This window comes from Pteropus medius, unplaced genomic scaffold, assembly GCF_902729225.1.
Source record: "Pteropus medius unplaced genomic scaffold, Ma_sr-lr_union100, whole genome shotgun sequence".
NCBI lineage: Eukaryota > Metazoa > Chordata > Mammalia > Chiroptera > Pteropodidae > Pteropus > Pteropus medius.
Genome location: NW_024350926.1, coordinates 6,421,806 through 6,444,598, shown reverse-complemented (window position 1 = coordinate 6,444,598; position 22,793 = coordinate 6,421,806). Strand labels below are relative to the sequence as shown.

General features: G+C 49.4%; 1 long non-coding RNA gene and 1 pseudogene across 2 annotated transcripts in view; both read left to right on the top strand.

Annotated features, from left to right (window-relative positions):
- The window catches only part of LOC120585504 (uncharacterized), a 57,762-nt gene that overhangs the window by 26,226 nt on the left and 8,743 nt on the right, over positions 1–22,793 (top strand). Inside the window, exon 1 of one of the 2 annotated variants that reach the window (XR_005648370.1) lies at positions 17,447–18,377. The exons of the other annotated variant lie outside the window; for it this stretch is intronic. This is a non-coding gene — a long non-coding RNA (uncharacterized LOC120585504). Of the gene's footprint in view, positions 1–17,446; positions 18,378–22,793 lie in introns of those variants that run through there. 2 annotated transcript variants of the gene reach the window in all.
- On the top strand, positions 2,388–2,505 carry LOC120585662 (uncharacterized; annotated as a pseudogene).

The following is a 22,793-nucleotide window of genomic DNA, read 5'->3' as shown; positions in this document are numbered from 1 at the left end:
CAGAGGGGGAATGCCATTCAGACATGGAAGCATCCCATGTGTCTTTGCATTTTTGTGCATTAAAGGGCCACAGAGCTAGAAATTGGGGTTGGGAGGAATGGAGAATTTATCTACTCGTGAAAGGCAGGGCAGCTAATTGGAAAACGCACAAGCACTGGAATCTGGCCTACGTACAAATCTTAGTGACATTAGACGAGGCTCTTCATTTGTAAAGAGGTCGCATTACGAGCCACTTTATAAAGTGGAACCAGGATTAAATATGATAATAAACACGATGTGCCTGGTTGAGGGGAGGCATCCGTACCCAATGGCGGCCAGCGGGAGCTTCAGAGCCTGGCCTCAGAGACATGGAGACTTGACCTGAGCCAACTGTGTGATCTAAGGACAATGACTTAACCTCTGGGGACCCTCGACTTGTCCAGACAATGGGGACCCAAAGTCTGTCCAGAGGACTGCTGACAGGAGCAAACAGAGCTCCTGGGAAAGCACCCCAGGCCCACAGGAGGCCCACAACCACAGAGGGCTGTCCTCTGAGCTGCACACCATAGTTGGCAGGTGTCCGAGTGTTGCTAAGCTGGGACTTGCTCTTTCCTTGTCTCCTGGGATGAGGAGCACAGTGAAGAAGTTGTGATGATAAACATTTCTGGCCAGCAGTTCCAGGGGATGTGGTAACGATACCAAGTGACCATCCGAGACCCATGGCCACACCGGTGGAGTGTGGCAGGTGTTGAGAGACTCTCCTAAGCTGATGTGGATTTCAGCGCAGTGATATTTATCACATTTTTGAGCAAAGACCACTCAGGAAAACCAGACGAGATGTCAGGTTCCGTTATTTTCTGTTCCTCCGTGCTGGTCCTCTGGCATCCTTGACACCCAGCACGTGGTGTGGGGTCTGCCTCCCCGGCCATCCGGGGTGGTGGTGGACAGGGAGAGGGAACGGAAGGGCTCCACACCGGCTGAGGATGCGCTCAGATGTGGTGTTGAGAAAACAACTCTGCTTCCTGCAGAGACTTCAAAAGCCCACACCCTGTCTACCGCCGCACATTTTTGCAGCTGAAGGAGTAACTGCTGGCAACGGGAGTTTCCCTGATGTCACTGGGATTACGCCGACTGCGTTCTCCCGCAGACAGCGGGGAGCTGGCTCAGGAAGGGCTGGGTGGGAAGTGATGCAACTTTGGACAAAGGCTCTGGGCTCTTCGCAAAGGGAGGTCAGGTGGGGCCCCCGGGTTCCCAGTTGGCTGAACTCCCACTTGCACTTGATGGCAATGGAAACTTCTAGTCTTCAGAGTAAAGGGTCTGGGGAGTCGAGATCCAGAGAAAAGGATGAGCAGGGCAGGCGGAGCCGCGTGAGGACGTCTGAGGTCTCCCTTTCTCCTCTCCTGCTACCCTCTCTCCACCGGGAAGGGAGAAAACCTTCGTTCTGTTGACTCGTCTTGGTGCTTTCAATTCCCAACTGTGTTCAGTTCTTCTAGGTGATGTTATTGTCCCAAAGAGAATCCTTTAAAGATGCCTGGAACACTGAGAGGAGCCAGGGCTCCTTGGAGTAATAGCAGATTTCTGGTAGAGCAGAAAATGGCCGAGGTGGCCTATGTGATTGTGCCAGAAAGCAGGGAAGCTATCAAAACTGGCCCAGGAGCCGTCTAGAGGGTCCTATTGGCCAAAGATGGGAAGTTTTTCGCATTAAAAAGAATAATGACTGCAATGTATTGACAGGGAGCAAATATAGAAAGCGATGAGTTCACAATGATGTAAAGAGACCCCAGAGGTGGTTTGGATACCAACTCATTTCTCTGAAAATTGATAGGAGAATAAGCACATATCCCCCCGTTTCCTGCATAAACTATATGTTGGAGTAATCGAAGAGCGAACAAGGTCAAGTTCGTCTGAGTAAAAGTGCTCCCTAATAAATGCAGAAGGAATAACAGAATTAGAAAATCACGACTTTGCAGCCCCTAATAAAATAATGGATTTAGAAGTGGTCGTCGGTGGATGCCAAAACTCTCTGGAGAAAGGTTGACAGGGAGTTTTATAACAGGGAATCTACATCAACACATATGAAGTGTTCTCATGTAAAAAATTTGAAGCTGAATCTACACAAGCCTCTAGATCTGCTCTGTTCAATATGGGGGCCACATGTGGCCTTGAACACTTGAAATGCAGCCATTCTTAATCGAGAGGTGTTTTAAGTGTACGATGCACATCCGATTTTGAAGATACGGTATGAAAAAGAGTACAAAATAGCTCGCTTATTTTTTAAATTAATCACATTTTGAAATGATACTATTTTGGCTAATTCATATGGAATAAAACATGTTATTAAAATAATTTTATTTCTTTCTTTTAACTTTTTTAATGTGGCTGCTGGAACATACAAATTGCATCTGTGAGTCTACGGCCATGCCACCCTGAACGAGCCCGATCCCGTCTGATCCGGAAGCTAAGCAGGGCCTGGCCTGGTTAGTACTTGGATGGGAGACCACCTAGGAAGACCAGGTGCTGTAGGTGTAAAAAATAAAAAATAAGGGATTATAAGCTGACAAGGTCCTTGCAGTCTGTGAGGTCAACCAAGGGTTGCTTTGCCTTAAAAAAAAGAAAAATCGCATCTGCGGCTTGTATTTTATTTCCACTGGACGTCGTTGCTTTAAATCTTACTTAGCAGTTTGCAGAAAACACCAGCAGTCATGGAACTGGGTAACAAAACCAAGAGGAAACGATCGGCCACGTCCAGAGTGAGGGGAAATCCTACTAGATAACTGACTGACTTTCTTCAACAAATAAATGGTATTAGAACAAATAGGGTGGAGGGATGGTTTAGATAAAAACAGATACAACAACCAAACACAGTGTGTGAACCTTGTTTAAACAGTCTGGGAAATTTGAACCTTGGGGCTGAGTATTAGATCATATTCAGGGTTTATTTTTTGTTGTTGTTCATGTTAATAATGGCATTATGGTGATGGCTTTTTAAATGTTCTTATCTTTGAGGGATGCATACCCAAGTTTTTGAGGTGAAATAATGTGTTCTCTGGTATTGACTTTGAAAACGCTCAGAATAAGAAAGCATAAGGACTAGATGCAACCAGATGGACAAAATGTTGGCTTATTGTTTAAACTAGGTGCTGAGGATGTGGGAGTTCATTATATTCGTCTGTCTATTTTTTGTATGTTGAAGAGTTCTAGAATTTAATTATGACTCTATAACGTTTATTTATCACATATTCGTACATGACATACAATACCGTATCTAATAATATAGTTATCAATTTATGATATAGTTAATATAATAAAATATTGTAACGATTTTTAATGCCGTCGAAACTACTTTCATTTCCGACGCGTGGGAAAGGTAGCACGCGATTGCTTCATTAGGTGGAAGTGCATGAAACTTCAGAAGGCAGAGCCCAAAGGGAGTGTGAGAGAAGCTAACAAGACACCACCCGCTCCCGCGGGTGACAGGTCGTCCCTGGGCTTCCCACGAGGGGTGCATGCAGGTGGACCAGGGCCACAGCTCAAAGGCGCTGAATTCCCAAGAAGGGAGGGAGGGTTGGCAGGACCTGGGACCAGAGAGAGTCTTCCTGGGGCCAGCTCAGCGTCCAGACAGGTGTCACAGCGGGGGCCCAGGGTCCAGGGTCTGGCCTGTTACTGGTCTATCAGGAGGCACTAGACCCTAAATTCCCGCGAGGGGCGAATACTCACGGTTCCAGTTTGTTCATTTCCAATGAGCTGTAACCATCAAGGAGCGGATGTCTGTGGCCACTGAGCAGCACGTTGTGGGGTGCCAGCACCCAGGGGGAGGAGGGGAGTTTGGAAGATGGCGGTGCTGGTTTCATCCGGCCGTATTCCAGGGAAAACTGTCCCCCCGGCTGCACGTGACTTCCTGTTGGGTGTTCGGCGAAGACGAGCGTGCCACCAGCGTCACCTGGCGTAGGGCCCCCACCAACTCTCAAACCCTCTTCTCTCTGTACCTGCGATCAGGTTACGGTGGAGCCATCCGAATCTCTTTAGAGACTGTTTATTGTTATTTTATGTTATAAATCAGCTCTCAGACGGCAAACCCATTTCCCTTCCCAAGTTCTCATGTTGCCTCTTCAGGGCTCAGACAAGGAGGGCCCTAAAAATTCACCCGGCTCATGATTTGTGTGGCCGAGCGGTAAAGAATACGGGTTCTGGAGTTGCACAGGGATCGTGCTGCGAACCTATCTCGGCTGCTAACCAAATGTGTGACCTTGAACAAGTAGCCTCTCGTAGACTTGGTTTCTTCAAAATGCATGCCTTTGACATTATTGTGAAAAGTTGATCACAGTACATAGATCCGGTACGGTGCCTGGTACCTGATAAGTGGGTACTTGATAAATGACAGCTGTAGATGTTGGGTTATTATTATTGTTGCGACTTAGAGCTGGCCCTGACTGAATAAGTTTTGCTTCCAGAGGCTAAAGTAAATGCCCAAACCAGGAAGCTTAGATCTGCTTTTGCATTCCCAGTGCAAATCCGGGGCACTTCTTGCTGGAATTAAAAGCAGGAGCAAGCTGGGGAATGCGGGCTAATCCCCTAAACAAGGTGTACTTGATACGCCCCCTCAGCTGTGTCTCTGATCCTGCAACTCCGTAGGGCTGCAGGGGTGGGGGACTGGAACCTGTAACCTCCCCCGCGGTGCCTACTCACTGCATGTAGAGGCCGCCTGTACCCCACAGGGCTCACACCTCTTCTTCCCCAGCAAGGTGCATCCCTATCCTACGAGCCCGCCCACGCGGCTGTCCTCTGCCACGAGTCTCCTGAGTTTCCTCAGAAGGATGGTGTTAATGATTGATAAGGCTTGGCGGATTACCCTCAAAGGGACATTTGCTTTTGAGCTCAGCACAAAGCCTAACTCGGCTCAAAAGAACAAACCTGTGGTTTGAGGCAGAATCTCCAAGTGTCTGGCTCCTAGTAGGTGCTCAATAAATATTTATTAAGTGATTAATGGAGGGAATTTCAGGCATGGTAGTGAACTGCCGAGGGGCATCCATCAGGCCTGGGGACTTTCCTGGGACCATTCCAATCACCCCACAGAGGGTGGTTTCCTGTTCCAGTTACTCAGAAGGTCAGCCTTTAGGAAGGGCACCAGACCAGTACTTCTGTAAGGGTTGAGCCCGACTCCAGACTGCTTCAGGAACTTTCTTACTCCACAGAGTTTTAGATCCATCAAAGCTTTGCTTCGGTGGATGGGTTCCCAGTGGGAGAGATAGAAAGCTCACCACTTAAGTCATTTAAGCACTGGCTGTCCAGGCCTGAAAAGCATGCCCTTGGGACTGATCCCGAAGTGACTGCGGATGAGTTAAATGGCTTAATAGATCCTGGCAGCTTCAGAAAGGACTAATGGCTCAGCGTTAACTGGGTACATGGAGTGATGAATCTCTGCAAAGCATTTCAGATTTGCCCGTTCAGCTGTCCCTGGCCTCAGAGCGTCACATCAGCCTCAGCCTCCCAAACTGGTGCTGATTATTGAAGCATGACTGTGTGACATTTGCATCAGCCTTCACACTCTGCTCCTCTTGTTTGTCCCCTCAGCAAACATTTATTAAATACCTACTCTGTGCCAGGCATTGCGCCGGGGGCTAGGGATAGATGACATCACTCTCCCTGTCCCCATGAACTTCTGTTCCGGAAGGCGATTAGAATCCATGAGACTGGTGCCTTGTTAGAGGCAGATCCCAGGAAGGAGCAGAGAAAGGAGGCATGGCTCTGCCTGGGGGGGCGGGTGGCAGTGAGGCTTCCCTGCTGCGTGGGGACTGGGGGACGGCGCCAGGCCTCCCAGGGAGGTGGGCAGGCAGGCCAGGGTCTCTGGGCAGAGGGAGCAGCTCGCTCAGAGAGCTGGAGGGAGGAAGGGAGTGGCGGGTGGAAAAGTGGGCAGGAGGGGTGTCTGCTGTGACCGCGTGTCGGTGCAGGCTTGGAGCACGGCTGTGATGTGCACGGCTTTGCGTTGTGAAAAAGACACCCATAGTGCACGAACGCGTGTGAGCGGGGTGAGATCCCAAGAAGGGAAGCTCCTTTTCAGCGTCAGAAACGTGACCGGTGTTTCCAGCAGCGTTTAAATTCTCGCTGTTCTCTCCAGCAGCAGTGGGATAGTGGGTGGCTCACTGAACCTCTCTGAGCTCCTTCCTCGGGGTGAGGAACAAAATGGTAAGATGAGCATCCGAGACACTTCGGTTGCAAGTGACCGAAAGTCGTCTTGAACGGGCTCAGGCCAAAAGAAGGATTTATAGGAAATCTCATGAGGCAGGGAATTCTCGGGGCAGCGAGACCCCTTGCTGCTGGGAGGCCGTCCCTCCGCCTCTCGCTGCCGTCGCCCCGTGAACCCTGGTGAACCCCTTTGGGTTGCCTTCCTCCACACGGCCACGGAAGCTTGGCCACGGCCGCTCCCCCATCTCAGATCTCAGAGCTTCCCCACTCGAACGCTCGGCGTCTCTTCTTCTGGTTCCCGGGGGATGCATCCTGGGAATTTGCTGGGCCGGGCTGGAGCGGGGTACTCCTCCATCGACTAACGACGGGGACGAGGGGTCAGACACCGAGTTGGCTCAGTATGGTGGTGGCCCCTCCTCAGCCAGTTAAGCGTGAGCAGGGAAGCAACAGCGGGAAAACGGGGCCGGTTCCCAGTCGAAACTCGGGGTCGCAGTGTAGAAAAGAGATTTCCTAAAGCATGGGGCAAGCCCCAGAAAAAGAGGGGAGATGCTGGGCCGATAAAACGTCATCCGCATCACAAAATACTTCGCAGATGTAAAACATCCTACAAATACAAGATACTGTTCACTCTATGGGGTTCATCTCCCTAGTTTCGGTGTATAGAATAGTTACTACCACATAGTAGGGGCTTCATAAAAAGTGGTATTGAGTTAGTGGGTGTCAGATATTGAGTTGGTGGATAAGCGGCAGGTGGCATACGTGCAGGGAGTCAGTGTCAGGGGTCAGGGCTAAAGCGGAAATCACACAGGACCCATGTCACCCTTGAAACCTCCCCAGAGAGATGCCATGTTGAAAAATCACGTACCATTTTCCCTCCAAGCTGGAGCAGATCCCCGTTTGCTTTGGTTAGACACCAGACCAAGCAGTTGGCTTTTATCGAAGAGTGACGATTTGTGAAGAAAACCTGTGAAAACCTGCTTTAACATCAGAATGCCATTCTGCCTGGCGAGACCCTCAGCAGGGAGGAGCAGATGCGCCTCTCCCAGCTTAGGCAGGCGCTCTCGGGATGTGGGCTCCCGGAGTGGAACGGCAGGTGGAATTACTTCCCTTATTTAAACTATTTTTCTCTTGCTAGGAATTGCTGAACCAATGTCGAAATTATGTCAACCCAATGGGTATTTAGTGGCATACTCTCACGTTTATTTATTTGTACGTTGTCTGGTGTTCATCTACTAGGGTGTGCATTGGATGAGTTGGGAAGCTTGTCCGCCCTGTCCACTACACACTCCGCTGCCTAGAACCACGCTTGGCACGTAGTAGGCTCGCACTAATTGTGTGTTGAGGGAATGATATTGCACAGGGCGCCATGCTTGGTACTTAAGGAGTGAGATAAGGAGACGGTGAAACTGGCTTTTCTCCCGGGACATGGTCAGCCTAGTAAAGGAGGGAAGCTGCGAAACGCCTGGAAATACGTGAAAAGACGCAGGACCGAGCAGGAAGGGCTGACCGTCGGTGATTAATGGAGCGAAAGGTTCTGGTGGACGCTTCGGGCACCCTCTCGAGGGACAGCCCTCTTGCTTGTCTTTCCCTGTGAACTCCATCCGTTTGCTTCTCCTTTCATCCAGAGAGGTTTCCCCTTTCCTGCAGCCGGGAGGAAGTTCAAGTCCAAAGACTTACTTCAGATACATGCCAGTGCCTGGAGCCAGCTTCCTAGGGCCTCCTTGGCTCAGAGGTGCGCCTCGGACAGGGAGGGATTCTCAGCAGCGGCTGATGATCAGTTAATACCAAAGCTGATCTCAGGTTCCTCTTATCTGAGTTTGGGGAAACCTGACATTGTAAGACTGGTCATGACAATTAGATCTTGACCTGGTGACCTCATGGGGGAAAGGGTCTTACATTCCTCCCTCCCCCGGGGCCCACTCCTGCTTGGTGGGGTGGGCTGCCCCCACTGCTCATTTGAGTGTGTGACCCCTCATTCCAGAGCAGAGCAGGGCCAGCCCCAGCTCTGTTCTCATAAAACTGTTCATCCGAAGAGAGACTCCTTTTTCTGCTCTCACAGGCATGAGAGGCAAAGAGGGCCTCCCCCGCCTGTCTGACCTGCTCTGGCCTGGGAAGCGTTTCTCTGCAGGTGGCCTCAGACTCACGCCCTGATGGGGACCACGTCCCTGGGGTCTCCGGTGAGTGCCAGGCCAGCCAGGTGTTCAGTGCGCGGAGGGAAGCAGCTACCGGTTCCCCACTTACAGCCCATGTGGAGTACGAAATTTATCGCATTTTACTGCAGAAAAATTGGAAGGTATGCATAAATAATCACTGCGCACAGGACATACTCTTCCAGACTTAAAATTCACTGTGCATTTATTTATATACATGCAAAATGGGATCATATCATCATTTTGTAATCTGCTTTTTTCGCTTTTACTATATCACGGACATCTCTCAATGTTAAGAAACACAGCTTCGCTACTCTCATTTTTATGGCTATATACTATTGTACCGTACAATATTTACTAGCATCCTATCATTGGGCATTTAGTTGTTCGCCACTTTTTGCTATTACTATAGGTGATACTGTAATAAAGCCTTTTTGTATATATACTATCACACACTTATTTGATAATTTCCTTAAAAGAGGTTCCTAGAAGTAAGATTATAGAATCAAAGGGCAGACACATTTTAATGCTGGATTGATTCACGTCCTGCCGGCGAGGGTGTGAAGACCACCCACCGGCGGCACACGCACTCATTTCACCTCTACCGCTCTGAGAGAGCGTGTCTTATTTTAATTTTTGACCTCTGGAGATTTTTGGCCGTTTTTCGTATATTTACAGTCTCTTTAAATTTCTTTTTTTTGGGGATTGCTTGTTTGTGGGAGATTTTTTCATATAAAACAAAATGACTCCAATTACAAGTTCAGACAATTTGAAGCGTGTTAGTTTTATTAATTTTTGCCTTCTCTTTCCGATACACTTTCCCCTCTTCTGGATCTGACCTATGTTGCCCCCCGCTCCCCCCTCCCCCCGGCTCCCTATCCCCTATTGCACGTTCAACCATCGGGTCCTGGTCCCCTGGCCTGTTCCTGCTGTGGCCTGTGGCTAGCATGACCCCTTTACCCCCAACTGCCCCAGGCACTGCTCAGGATGGGATTTAGTTCATATCTCAGTCTTATAAACAGCTGAGCACTGAGGGGTTAACAATGAATACAACACAGTTGCTGCTCTCTGGAGCGGAGCATGGAACAGGAGACGTGCCATACGTCACCAACGCAAGGCGGACTCTGAGATGCGTGCTCACAGACGTGGACCGGGTCTGGAGGAGGACATAGTAATTTTAACTCTTGGATTTCGGGTTATTTCTTAAAGAAATTGAGGTTTCAGGAGAAAAGGTATTTTAGGCAGAACAAACAGTATAATATTCAGAGCAACCACTTATCAAATAACCGCCACGTGTCAGGTTGACGTATGTTATTGCTAATTCTTCCAACGGCTACACAGGAAAGGTATCATTCTCTCTGTTCACAGCTGAGGAAAGGAGGCCTAGCGAGAATGGACAGCCAGCCCGAGGCTGCTGGGCTGCGTCAGCATGGGGATTTGAACCCAGGTCTCTCAACATTTGCTTCGTGCACAAGCGATAGGGTAGAGAGTGTGCAGAGCTCAGGGTTATTGGGGGATCGTGGCTGGGGAGCGATGACTGGCATGCAGGGCAGAGCCGCAGAGAGCTGTGAATGAGCAGGCCAGTACCTATTATCCCTACTGTCCTACGGTCTCATTTCAGGCCTCACCTCCTCCAGGAAGCCTTCCCTGACTTCCTCTTCTTACCCAGATGTCCACTCTCATCCCCCCACTTGTAGACATGACCCTGCGCCCTCCTCTCCCACGGACTTATTCATCTATATGTATTATCTACTCGTCAGTTTCTGTGGGACAGCAAGCTCCTTGGGGGTGGGGCCACCTGTGACTGCCTTTGCGTTCCCAGTTTGTGAGGGAGAGAAGGAAGGAGTCCGTGGGGCCCTGGGCATGGAGAAGAGAATGAACAGGTTCAAGGCAGCCCGGCGAGATTTGGCAACAGGCAGCGGGCCGAGGGCGAGGGCGAAGAGAGCTTCGAGTGTCGTCTCTGCCTTCTGGAGTGTAAGCTTTGTGAGCGCGGGGACCCCCCTCTGTCCCGTTTGCTTATGTGACCTGCTGCCTAGAAAGGCAGGTGGCACAGAGCAGGTACGCAATGAATATTTATGGAATGAGTGTGTGAATAAACACATTTCTCAGCACGTACCTGACACACAGTCGGGACCCAAGAAATGTTGGCTTTTGTGACTTGTGGCGTGATGGCTATTACTGTAGAAAAGCAGAATGTTTGGGGCCAGGGCATGAACCTGAGAGTAGAGTGCCTGGGCTGGGATCCCGGCTCCGTCCCCGCCTCACCTTTGTGGTGCTGGGAGGAGCAGAGGACCGATCGTGTGAAGCCGCAGGTCCGTGCTGGGCAGAGGGAGGCCACCGTGTGTCGGCCGCCGTGATGATGGTACCCGGGGCTCACGCGTAGCCACACTCGGAGAAAGCACTCGGGGTTTTAGAGCAGATGTCAAATCACATCTCTCCCCTCTTCCGCACTTGATGTTTCGTTTCTGCTTCTTTAAAAAATTGAACTAATAACACAGCATAACATTGACCATTCAGATGACATAAAATCAGCCATTTTAAAGTAAACAATTCAGCGGCATTGAGTACATTCACAATGTTATGCATGCAGCCTTCACCTCTATATAGTTTCAAAACATTTCCATCGCCTCAAAATCAACCCCTGTACCCAATAGTAATTACACCTCAGTCCTCTGGAAACCACTAATCTATTTTCTGTTTCTAGGAAGTTGCCTAGTCTGGATTTATGATATAGATGGAATTATAGGCCATATAATCTTTGTATCCAGCTTCTTTTACTTAACGTGTTTCTGAAGCTCATCCACATTGTGGCATGTATCAACTCTTTATTCCTTTTTATGCTGAATGATATTCCACTGTAAGGATATAACACATTTTGTTTATCCATGTATCCATTGATGGATATATGAATCTTTTCCACGTTTTGGCTACTGTGAGTAATGCTGCTATGAGCATTCGTGCAAAACTATCTGTTTGAGTCTCTGTTTTCAGTTCTTTGGTGTATATGTCTAGGAGTGGAATTGCTAGGTCATATGATAACTTCATACGGAGCTTTTTGAGGGGCTTCCAGACCGTTGAACGTGACTGCACCATTTTACATCCCCGACAGCAACGTCCCCACATCTTCACTAACACTTTCCTGTCTTTTTGAGTCTAGCCATCCCAGTGGGTGTGAAGTGGTATCGTTTTGCAGTTTCGATTTGCATTTCCCCAATGACTAATGACATCGAGCATCTTTTTATGTGCTGTATGTTGCTGAACCAGAGGCAGGACCTGGTTCGGTGGCCTCGTCTGAGGTTGTACTTCATAGGAAAATGCATCTGGAGAATGTGATTCTTCCTCTTGGTTTCCCCAGGGTGTGGCGTTTGCTCCCTGGGTCCTGTTTTACTTCCACGGGTGGCGGAGGAATTGGAGCCCACTTTCTTCCCTTAAACAGGGACACCAGTCCCTGACTCAGAGTGAGAGCAAATGAGAAAGGGGAGTAGCTAAGAATGCAGACTCTGAAACCAGATTACGAGTGTTCTAATCCTAGCTCTTACACCATCTACATGACCTTGGGCTAAATGAGTCAATGTCTCTGTGCCTCCATGTCTTGTCTGTTACTGAGTTTAATAATAGTAACTGCCTCAACAGGGTTGTTGTGAAGATTAGATGAGTTAATATATGAAAGCCAGCACTCAGGAAGCGTCTGCTGTGATTACCCTCCGCATTCCGTGTTTCGGCTTCAATAGGACACGAGCTATCAAGTTCATGTTTGTTCTGCTCTGCTCACCAGCCTCCTCAGAGTTCTTTCCAGGCCATTTTGCACTTGAACTACATAAGCACTCTCCTATCTGTTGTTTGCGTCAGTCTTCAAAGCTAAAGGAGTGTGATCTCAGTTAATAGCTCTTCTTGTGTGCAAGTAAGACTTTGATGAAACTCTTTAAAAACCGCGCATCTCTGATCATCAGACATGGAGCCAGGAACACAGAATGGAAGAAATAGAATTTGAAAAGCCCGCTGAGTCCCCCAGACCACAGCTGCCTGGGCACCACAGACAGAAAGGAAAAACCTGCTTCTCCTTCCAACTCGGGCCTCCCCACACCGTCTCTGAATCCCGCCCTGTCCCATGCTAGATCTCAGTGCCTTTGGCATGAGGCTTGGCCAACCTAACCCCAACATTCCAGAAAATTCTTCGCTTCGAACCTTTCCTAGGAATGGCTTCCTCTGCCACACCTGTGATTTCTTCAGCTCTCTTGATTCTCTCATGCCTACACGATGAGTCTTAAAAATCTTTCTTTTCTCTGTGTGCACACAAGTAAGAGGTCACATGAGCACACAGCAAGATGGCGGCCACCTACAAGTCAAGAGGAGAGTCCTCAGGATGAAATCTATTTTGCCCACACCTTATCTTGGGCTTCCCATCCTCCAGAACTAATCGTGCTGAATGTGGTGGAGAATTTAGACCACGGATGGGCAAAGCACAGGCGGGGAGACAAATCAGGGGCTATTCATAATAATCCTGGGGAAAGAAAGGCCCTCTTTTCCTGAGGTGCTGAGTGCAACTCGTGGAAGATGGAGGTGTCTGCCATGAAGAGGAGCATCGTGCCTCGAGACGAAGCCTGGAAAGTGTTTTCAAATCCTCTGGTCTCATTTGAGACCCTGGTCTTTTCAGTTAGATATACTGATAATTTTTAGATGGTTTTAGTTATGTCAATTATAACTGAATAAAGCATCAGAATATTCTAACAACAACAACAACAACAAGAATCTTAGGCAAGAAAGCTCTTACTTTGGGGATGAAAAGAAAGTCACTCTGATCGTCTGTTTCATCCATTTTATAGCCTTTACCCCCCGCCCCATCTCCGAAGAACGAAAACTGTTTTAGATGGTGGAAAACGTTCTAGCCTGGGAGAGGAAGCCGGGTGCTAAGTGGAGTGTGAGGAGGGGTCAGGGGAGGTGCCCACCGCAGGGTCCCCAGTCCTGGACAGAAGGGCACATGCGAGGCACTCGGCCAGAGCCACTCATGGTCCCGGCAGGACACATTAGCCACCTAGGGATGTGGATGGAAAAGGGGTTTACGGAAAGCAACCTCACGGGGTGATCTGATTGCGAGGTCCTAAAGAAGTCCTAAATGAGCCGGTCGTGGGGGATAGTCATGCCCCAGGCCTATGACTTGTTTATAAAAGGTTTTTCATTACCTTAAGCCAGCCCGGTCCATTGTTCTTGTGCATCCAGGCAAACACACCTCTGAAATAAGCGTAACCACCCTCAAGAGAGCATGTGATCTTGTTAACTGTACTGTAATCCATTCTCCACCTTGCTTTCTCCCACCTCCATAGAGTCTTCCTCAATCTCAAATGCATAAAAGAAACTGCAAAACTGTGACTCTCTGGAGCATTTTAGATCTTGCTTCCTGGCAATTGTCATCCGTTTTGGCTCAAAGAAACTCTTACAAAAAAATCTCTACAGGTTTGGACGTTTCTGATGTCAGCGGGGATAAACCTTTCATCCAGCAGCAGGGCTAGATGCAGGCCCCGGGATCAAGGCTCTGGTGCACATCCTGGCTCTGGACTTGTAACTGTGTCCTCACCTGCGTGGAGCGGTGAAATGAAGGTGTTCTGTGGTCAGCAGGATGGCACGCAGGCTCTGATCGGCTTCGGGAGAACTTTAAGCAGGCTTTTTCAGTGACTGACCTGTGAGAGTCCAGGCCATGCACTTAACTCAATAATGCATGTGGACATCCTTCCTGAGACGAGAGCCCAAGGCAAGACGCTTCCTGGGCACGTCCAGGACAGGCTCAAGACACGCACAGGGCTCCCCACTCTGAGACTTCTAGAGCTTCTTCCTGGGAGTGTCTGCCTGGTCTCCAGCTTGATAACTCAGGGGCAGGGGTTGCAAAGGCTAGAAACCAAGGTTTCTATTCCTCTACCAGGCCTCGCCTCTAACTACTTATTGATTTAGACAAGCGGGTTGTTCAGCCTCTTAGTCACAGCTCTCCTCATGCTGTCCATCAAGAATTACCAATAAGAGGCTACAGGCAGAAGCAGGGCAAAGGGACACCATCACCCAGGGCAGGGATTCAGGGAGGTCTGAAAGAGAGAAGACAGGGTCCCAGCTCAGTCCCTGTGCATGTCAGAGACTCCGAAGCTCTGACCCTGCACCCCCAAATCTGTGCCTCCTCCTTCACCTCTCCCCGACACGGTGGTCGCTGCCTTCCTCTCCTCTTTCTGACTGTGGGCGAATCCCTCGCTCTGTGACTTAACCAGGTTGCAGTGGGATGACATGACCTGACGTTGGGAGATTCCTGATATGATGCAATATCCAGTACACAGCGTCACCTGGGAGGCATCCTGAGTGAAAATATTTAACCTGAACCTCAACAAGACTTTTGGCCTGACTTCTAGTCTACAAGAAACCCAGAGATAGAGGAAAAGGTTAAAAGAGTGTCACAAAGAAAAAAAAAGCAGACATATTTAGAATTGGGGACATTCTTCAAGACAACTGGCCTACTTCCTGCAAGCACATTTGCTTCTTGAAAGTAAAAATAAAGGTGGAGGGCTATTCTAGATTAAAACAATATGAAGAGATATGCCATGCATGATTCTTGCCTGGAATGTAGTTTTAAAAAACATCATTTGGCTAGGCAAAACCTAGAAATGACAACCATGCACATGGTTGACTGGATATATGTATTATAATGAAATATTACACAGCAGAGAAACAGGATGTAGCACTGCATCACGTGCCATAAACGTTTCTAAAAAACATAACGCGAATTAAACTAACCAGACTCAAAAGAAAAAATGTATTGGGACATAGCTCTGAGAACATTTGACCTTGTTTAGGTGACGTTAGAGAAATCGTTAACATCCTCAGATGCGATGTGGTATTATGGTCATAGAAAAGAATGTTCTTTAAAAGAAACAGAAAAGAGAACATTCCTACTTTTGGAGATTTATACTGAAGCATCATGATACCAGCAAATGACTTTGAAATGGTTCTGCAGATAGAGAAATAGATGTAAAAAAAAAAAAATCAGCATGACGAGAAGTTTAGAACCACTGAATGTGGCTCCTGGTGTGTGGATGTTCATGTCACTACATGTTTTTCACCTTTTCGTATTTTTGACATTTGTATAATGGAAAGGTAGGGAACACCTCCGCGGAGCTTCTGCAGTGGCAGGAGGTGGGAGAGGAATATTTGGCCCTTGACATCGGCATGTTGGTGGCCCTGTCTTCTCGCCCTCACGGCCCTGGGCAGTCCCCTCTGCCACCTCCATAAGGCGGGGTGGCCAGTGTGTGTTGATCTTTAAAATGTCCTTGAAAGGAGCTCTGTGAGCAGAAGAGACAGTATTTGTGATTACTTTTTTTAAAAAAATTAAGTAATGTATTGGAAGAACCCCAAATTTTGCTTAAGCTTTTAAGTTAAACTTACAACTCTCATTATTTTATTAATAAATGTAGCAAATTTTAACAATCACTCTTAAAGGGGATTTTCACACATTGTTAATTAAATCCCCTTATACATTTTAAATTGATTTATAAATTTAATATATTTTGTTTTCTTTATAAGTACTTCAAATACCTAACAATCAGAACATTGTGAAATTTTAAAAACAATTCTAATAAGTATAATAAATAAAACTTAAAAATACAGTGCATGTCAAGTTCTCATAAATATTCCAATATTGTTTACAAACCTAGTAAAATCACAAATCTAAACAATTACTCAATCACATACTTTAAATCGGAATCATGAGGCTGATAGATTAGATTCTTTAATGCCAATTCCTCTAAAACTTCGCCAACACCCAGAATGCCCAATAAACACAAATGGCTGCAAAACCTAGCAGAAAAGTATTAATATTTTATTTGAGCCCTTCCCAAGGTCAAAAGACACCTACTCACGGAGGAAACAGTGAAGCCGGATGCGGCAAGTTGTCTTTTCGGTCTCAGAGGACTGAGGTGACACAGCAAACAGATTGTACTGTGGGCGCAGGCTCCATTTCTCCCTCGTGACGCTCACGGCCGGGTTAAGCTGTGTGACAGGAGCTCCAGGCTGCAGAGGGGGTTGGAATCTCTATGGTCAAGCTGTCCCCTCACCACGCCTCTCATCGGCTCTGAGTCGTAGCTCCCTGGGCCCAGGCTGCTTCACGTCTTTACCTATCGCCCGATGCTGCACAGAATCCCCCACACCCCCATGTTCTCTAGCAGCACCCCAGCTCAGACAGCTGTTAGACGACGCCCCGCTGGAATCTGTTCCTCTGACGGCCTTGTCTAGCTTCGCACTCAGAACACGAAGCCGTGCTGGGGACGGGCAGGGGCCCTGGACCCACTCAGGCAGCAGGTGCACGGGCCAGGGGCCTGGGAGTGGGGCGCGGGTCTCTTCTGCACTCGCGTCCCCCCACAGTGTCTTGGCTGTGGCCAGCACCCCAGGGCTCTGCGTGGGAGGGGACCGGGGCTCTTTATCCAGACCACAGATCTCTGTTCTCTTCCCTGGCTTCCTCTCCGCAGCCCCAGGACCGTCTCCACGGTGTGAGGCCGAGTGGGATTTCTTTACTCTCCTTCAAGCCCCTGAGCCCACCTGGTTTGAGTGCCTGGAACCTCAGTAGCCATCTTGCGAGAAGTGTGCCTAGAAGCAGCCGGGGGGGTTGTACCAATCTGCGTTTGTGCTCAGGTGTGTGAGTGTGGCCGAGAAAAGGGGGCCTGAAGACCTTGGAGCTCAGAGGCGTTCTGCTGCCCACCAGGTGACGTCTGCGTTCGCACCAAGGCCCACGTGTCCTGGTCACCTTTGCGCCTCAGTGTCTAACGTGTGGTATCAGCTCATGGTGTGTGTCCGTCCTGTGATTTCTTCCTCTCTCGTCTCAGGCAAAGGTGACACTGGGTGAGGAGACCACGTGCTGTGCTACTTATGGTGTCCCCCAAAGCTGGGCTATTCTAGGGTTATTTTTTTTAATTGTGGTAAAATACACAAAACTTAAAATTTACCATCGTGATCAGTTGTAAGTGCACAGTTCAGTAGCGTTAAGTATATTCACATCGTTGTGCAGCCAATCTCCAGACCTTTTCCGTCTTGCAAAACTGAAACTCTGCACCCGTTAAAGACGAGCTCTCCATTCCCTCCCCTCCCCACCAGCACCTGGCGACCGCCGCTTTTCTTTCTGTCTCAATGTGTTTGACTGTTCTAGGTACCTCGTAGAAGTGGCATCATACAGTATTTGTCCTTTTGTGACCGGTTGATTTCATTTAGCATAATGTCCTCAAGGTTCATCATACTGTAGCACGTGTCTGAATTTCTTTCCTCTTGAAAGCCGCATAATATTTCATTTTATGTATATACTACATTTTGTTTACTCATTCATCTGTCCACCCTTTGCCTATTGTGAACAATTCTGCTGTGAACACGGGTGTGCAAATATCTCTTGGAGACGCTGCTTTCAGTGCTTTTGGATAGAGATCCAGAAGTGGGATTGCTGGGTCATATGGTGATTCTACATTTAAGTTTTTGAGGAACTGCCATACTCTTTTCCCTAGTGGCTGCACCATTTTATGTTCCCGCCAAGTGTGCCTGAGGGTTCCGGTCTTTTAGGCAGCTGTGCTTCTAGGACTGGCGTGCGTTCTCTAAGCGGGATCTCCCTTGAACTTGGAAATAGAGACCCTCCGTGTCCTTTCTTTTTTCATCTTCCTGTCTCTCAAATTTCCCAGTGTGTAAATGGTTGGGTTGCAAATGAACCTGATTTTCGGGACCGACCGGGAATCCTGCAGTTCTGTGCGTTTCTCCCTGGTCCACCATAACGTCATCCTTTCCTCTTTAGCCGACATTTATTTCAATGATCTTTGGATTCCCCCCACCCCCACTCATAAAACATGGCTTCTTTCCTTCTAAGACGAATCATTCCAAACCGACGTTCCCTCATACTGAGCAGAAGTGCCCAAATTGCACAAGCGTCTCGTCCTGCGGCTCGCAGAGCTGAAACCGAGAGGCGTGAATGAAACGCATTCCCAAAAGCGTGTTCCCGGAGAGGGATATCTGGCTAATGCCTCTCCTCCAGAATGTGCTGGCGTCCGACTGCGTCTCCAGCAGGTAAGGAGGAGTGGTTCCTGGGCTTTCAGCTGGCCGCGGCGATGTCTTCAGGGACAGGCTCCAGGCGGTGGTGGAACAGGAAGTCAGAGCAGCTGGAGGAACTGTGGTTAGGAAATGTCCCCCGGGGCTGCAGCTTTTGCTCCATCTAGTTTCGTGACAGGCGTATTCATTTCTTCACTCCCTGGCCAGGTTCTGTGTTTCCCAGCTCTCGGGCCACGTCAGGAATGTGAGGGCGGGACTGGGCCCCAGAGGCCATCGCGAGAGCAGCATCGTAGGTCCAGTTCTTGAGAAATGGCGAAGACCCCTAGCATCCTGCAGAAAATCCCAGAATATCAGAGGGCACCACTGCCCGAGTCAGAGCAGAGGGGCAGAAGAGAAAAGGCAGCTTCCGGACAATAGAGACTTCTATTTACCCTTTCCACTGCCCTCCCCACAGGATGACCTTTCCCTGGTCACTTCAAGCCAGAAGGAAATGGTGTCAGAGGGGGCAGATCGAAGTTCTCTGTGTCAGCTTCCGTGCTGGTCCTTTTCAGGACGTGGCCGAGTTTTGTTTTTCTCTCTTGACTTTGCAAGACCGGCCTGGTATTCTAAAAGGCGGGGAGGATCGGCGTCTGTGGGATGCGGTGCCTTACGCACTTTTCTGGTCTTCGGTCACTTTTGCACACAGGTGAGGTTGCTTGGAGCAAAGGGCAGGTGAATGGGAAAATTCCTTTGTCCTCATAGTTCCTTTAGAAGCAATTGAGCAGGAAAAAAAAATCCTTTAGTGCACAGAAGACTTGGCAAAATCCATTTTGATGTCACAAATGGACCGATCACCAGGTGATATTTAAGAGCGCAAAGGGCACTCAGGTCAACATTTATGGAGCATCTACTGTGCGCTCATCTCTCTGGGGCGTGCCAGACTAGGACTACCGAGATGCATAAGGACCCTTGTCTTCTGATGTACAAATAACTGATTGCAACACGATAGGTATGTGTCGTATAATAAAAAATATATGTTATTTGCACCCCCAATCCCCCTTCCTGGCACAAAGCTCCCACAACTCTTAGAATTTCCGGAATGATGAGAGTGTCTTTTGTTATTCACAAAGAGACTCCACCGCACCTGAATTTATGCTAATGAGGTGTCACAGGATGAGCGCTTAGTTTGGGAGAAAGGGCCCGGCCATCCTAGAGGGCTGAAATTTTCAACCACCCCCAGCACAGGAAGAGGGGCTGTGGATTGAGCTCAATCACCAGTGGCCAATGATTTAATCAGTCCTGCTTATGTAATAAAACTGCCATAAAAGCCCCTAAACTCTGCGTTTTGGACCCTCCGGAGTGTAAACACACTGGGTGCTGTGTCTGGAGTGTCTGGAGAGGGCCTGGAAACTGGCTGTCACCTCCGCTTGTCCCCTCCTGCCTTGTGTATCTCTTCATCTGACTGTTCGTTGGTGTCCTTTATAATAAACTGTGATACACGGAAGGGCCTTTTCTGTAGGTCAAAGACAGTTGAGTAGCGGCAGGTTTATGTGATTCAACCCGTGGACGGAAATGAAGCCACACACCAAACCTGACGAGCTCGGGGGAGGCCCACATGGTGGCCTGTCAGACTCCGAGGCGGAAAGGATGGGCCGGACGTAAAAATCCCTAACTGGAAGCCGGTCGTGGGGGATCGTCACCTCCTAGGCCTGCAGCTGCCTTGACAAAGGTCAGTCTTTGCCGTGAGTGAGCCTGGCTGTTGTCTTTGTGCATCTGAGACAGCATGCCTTTGAAAGGTCGGAGAGATCTCCTTGTGCAGACCCCTCTGGGGACACACACCGCAGGTGAGCCTGAGATCAGAGCAGCCGGCATCATCTAGTCCCCCGCACACCAGCTCTCTGTGCGGTAAATGTTGATTGTTTACTACCCTGTAACCACCCGTGTAAAAGGAGTATGTGCCTCTCCATTTCACTTCCCGTCCAATCCCAGAGATGTCCCCTGTAGCCTGTCGCCTCCCCTAACCTACCACCAATGAATTTCTGCGACCTTCTTAGGTGTCCTTTTCCCCTAACGTATAAAAGAAGCTGCAAAACTGCTGTTCTGTGGAGCGTTAACTCGACCCGCTGAGATTTTGTTTCCCAGCGATTGTCAGTTTGGCTCAAATAAACTCACTGAAGTTCCCTGCAGGTCGGGACGTTTCTAAGGTCGCCAAACCTAATGCCATCGCTTCACCACGTGCCGTCTGGTGCAGACCCGGTGCTGAGGGCGCTGTACTTCTCACAGCCCCCACAGCCTCGAGAGTGACGCTACCGTTCCCAGCTTCCCCGTAAGGAGACCGAGATTAGCAGAGGTCAAGAGAAAGGCCCAGGCTACGGCTGGCGAGGGGCCGGACTGGATTTGAGCCCAGGCGGTGACAGGGAAATGCGTTGGTTTCCCATGTCTGCCGAAGCTGAGTGTCACAGACTGAGTGGCTGAAATGATAGAAATTCATTCTCTCGAAGTTCTAGCGCTAAAAACCCAAAGTCAAGGTCTTGACGGTGCTGATTGCTTTTTGGAGGCTCTGAGGGAGAATCTGTCCCCTGCCTCTTCCTAGCCATGTCCTCGCATGGCGTGCCTTGGCTTGTATCTGCGTCACTCCAGCCTCTGCCTCTGTCATCACGTGGACTCTCTCCCTGCGGTTCCTTTCTCTTAGAACAATGCCAGGGATCGGCTTTAGGGCCCACCCCAATCCAGTATAACCTCATCATGGTTACATCTGCAGAGACGCTTTTTCCAAAATGGTCCTACTTACAGGAACTGGGGGTTATGACATCATCACTTTGGGGGGACATGATTTGAGGGACCTACAGTGCTGAGCTCTTAAGTGGGAATCCACACCTGTCAGATGCTGTGCGCCGTCGACACACTTGTGTGCCCATGTGGGGGCCGGGACCTCCACCTGCCCATTGGCCTCCTGGACCATGCAGGCCCTACACAGAGCTGGGCTGAATGGGAGGGTCACACACCTGCAGGCAGAGGCCGATGGAGGAGCCAGGCTCGGGCAGCTCCGCTGTGGGGGAGGACAGGCCAGCCGGTGGCGTCCAGGTGGACCACCCAGGATGTGTGGGCAAGGCAAGGGGGCGTTTGTCATGGCTGCTATGAACATACATCCCTGCCTACATCATGGCTTAAATCACCTTGACAGGAAAAACCTGAAACTTAAAATTCTGGGCTGAAGATGCTTTGTTTTCCTTGCTAATCAGTGCTCTTGCTTTTGGCTAGTGGTTAGAAGGGTTTTAAAAATTACAGCAAAAAGGCTTGTGAGAAGCTTCTGGAAGACATGGTGTCAGTTGTCTACAGAAGTGGAGCCAGGGAAAGAAAAAAATCACTCGGCCAGGAGGGTTCTGGACTAGCGGCTGCACCTCCTCAGCGCTTTCGTGAAGAGCTCGTCATGAAACTGTGTCAAGTGCAGTCAAATACTTATTGTAATGTAGGAACTATGAGCCCCAGGATGAGGCATAATTAATAGTCCCGAGGACAGTGGCCACACACGGCTCTGTCTGGACATTTCCGAGAGCCGGGAGTGCCGTGAGGGCCGTCTGGACCCGGGGACCTGCCCGGAGCAATTCTCGGCCAGCAGTGCGTTCAGTGCTCGAAGGACCAGATAGGAGCCTGTCCCACTGAGCAGATGCACGCAAGCTGGCTGCGTCCCATCTTTTCGGCACATGGCAGCGGTTCATTTGAACCAACACAAATCCATCTGGCGATACCGAAACGCCTCCCGCTCTCCCGCAGGGTTCCCGCGAACCGAAGCCTGCACGTTTAATCGACGCTCGCTTCTGGGGCCAACAAAATTGCCAAAGGGCAAGTTTCCAGGTTTCACGCGGGGAGAGATTCTCCTTTGGTCGCTTTACCAGTGGATTCAGTCACTGGAACCCGCGTGTCAGCGAGAGCTCCCTGAGCTATCTGCCAGCGCTGCCCGTCACCTTTGAGCCTCAGCCCCAGGACTGGCCACGCAGACTCTTCCTCTTGGGCCAGACTGAGGTTTCTCAAGTGTGACTCAGACTGGTGATGAGGTCCAGGCAGTGGAGATAATTGTGTCTAGTCTGGTGTTTCCTTGGGACGAGGAAGTCCCCTACTAACTTTGCTCCGACGTCACCTTTTATGACTTTTTTTTTTCCCCCTGGCTGCTCCCTCATGTTCCCCAAGTTTGGGTCCCTGGACCGTCTCACTCCGAGCTACCCACCCCAGGTTCATCTGCTTCTCAGCTTCTCTCCAGAGGACTCTAGAATCCTAGCACCACCTCTTCCCCGACGACAGGACCTAGATGTCCGCCTTCTGCCAGCTCTCATCCTTTCCAGTGCAGCGTGTCTACCATCAGATTCAGTTTGTTCCGCTGCTCCCACTTTGGTCTGGCTCACGAGGAACTGTGCTTGACGTTGAAGCTTAGACGGCAAAGCGCCTGTGCCTCAGTTG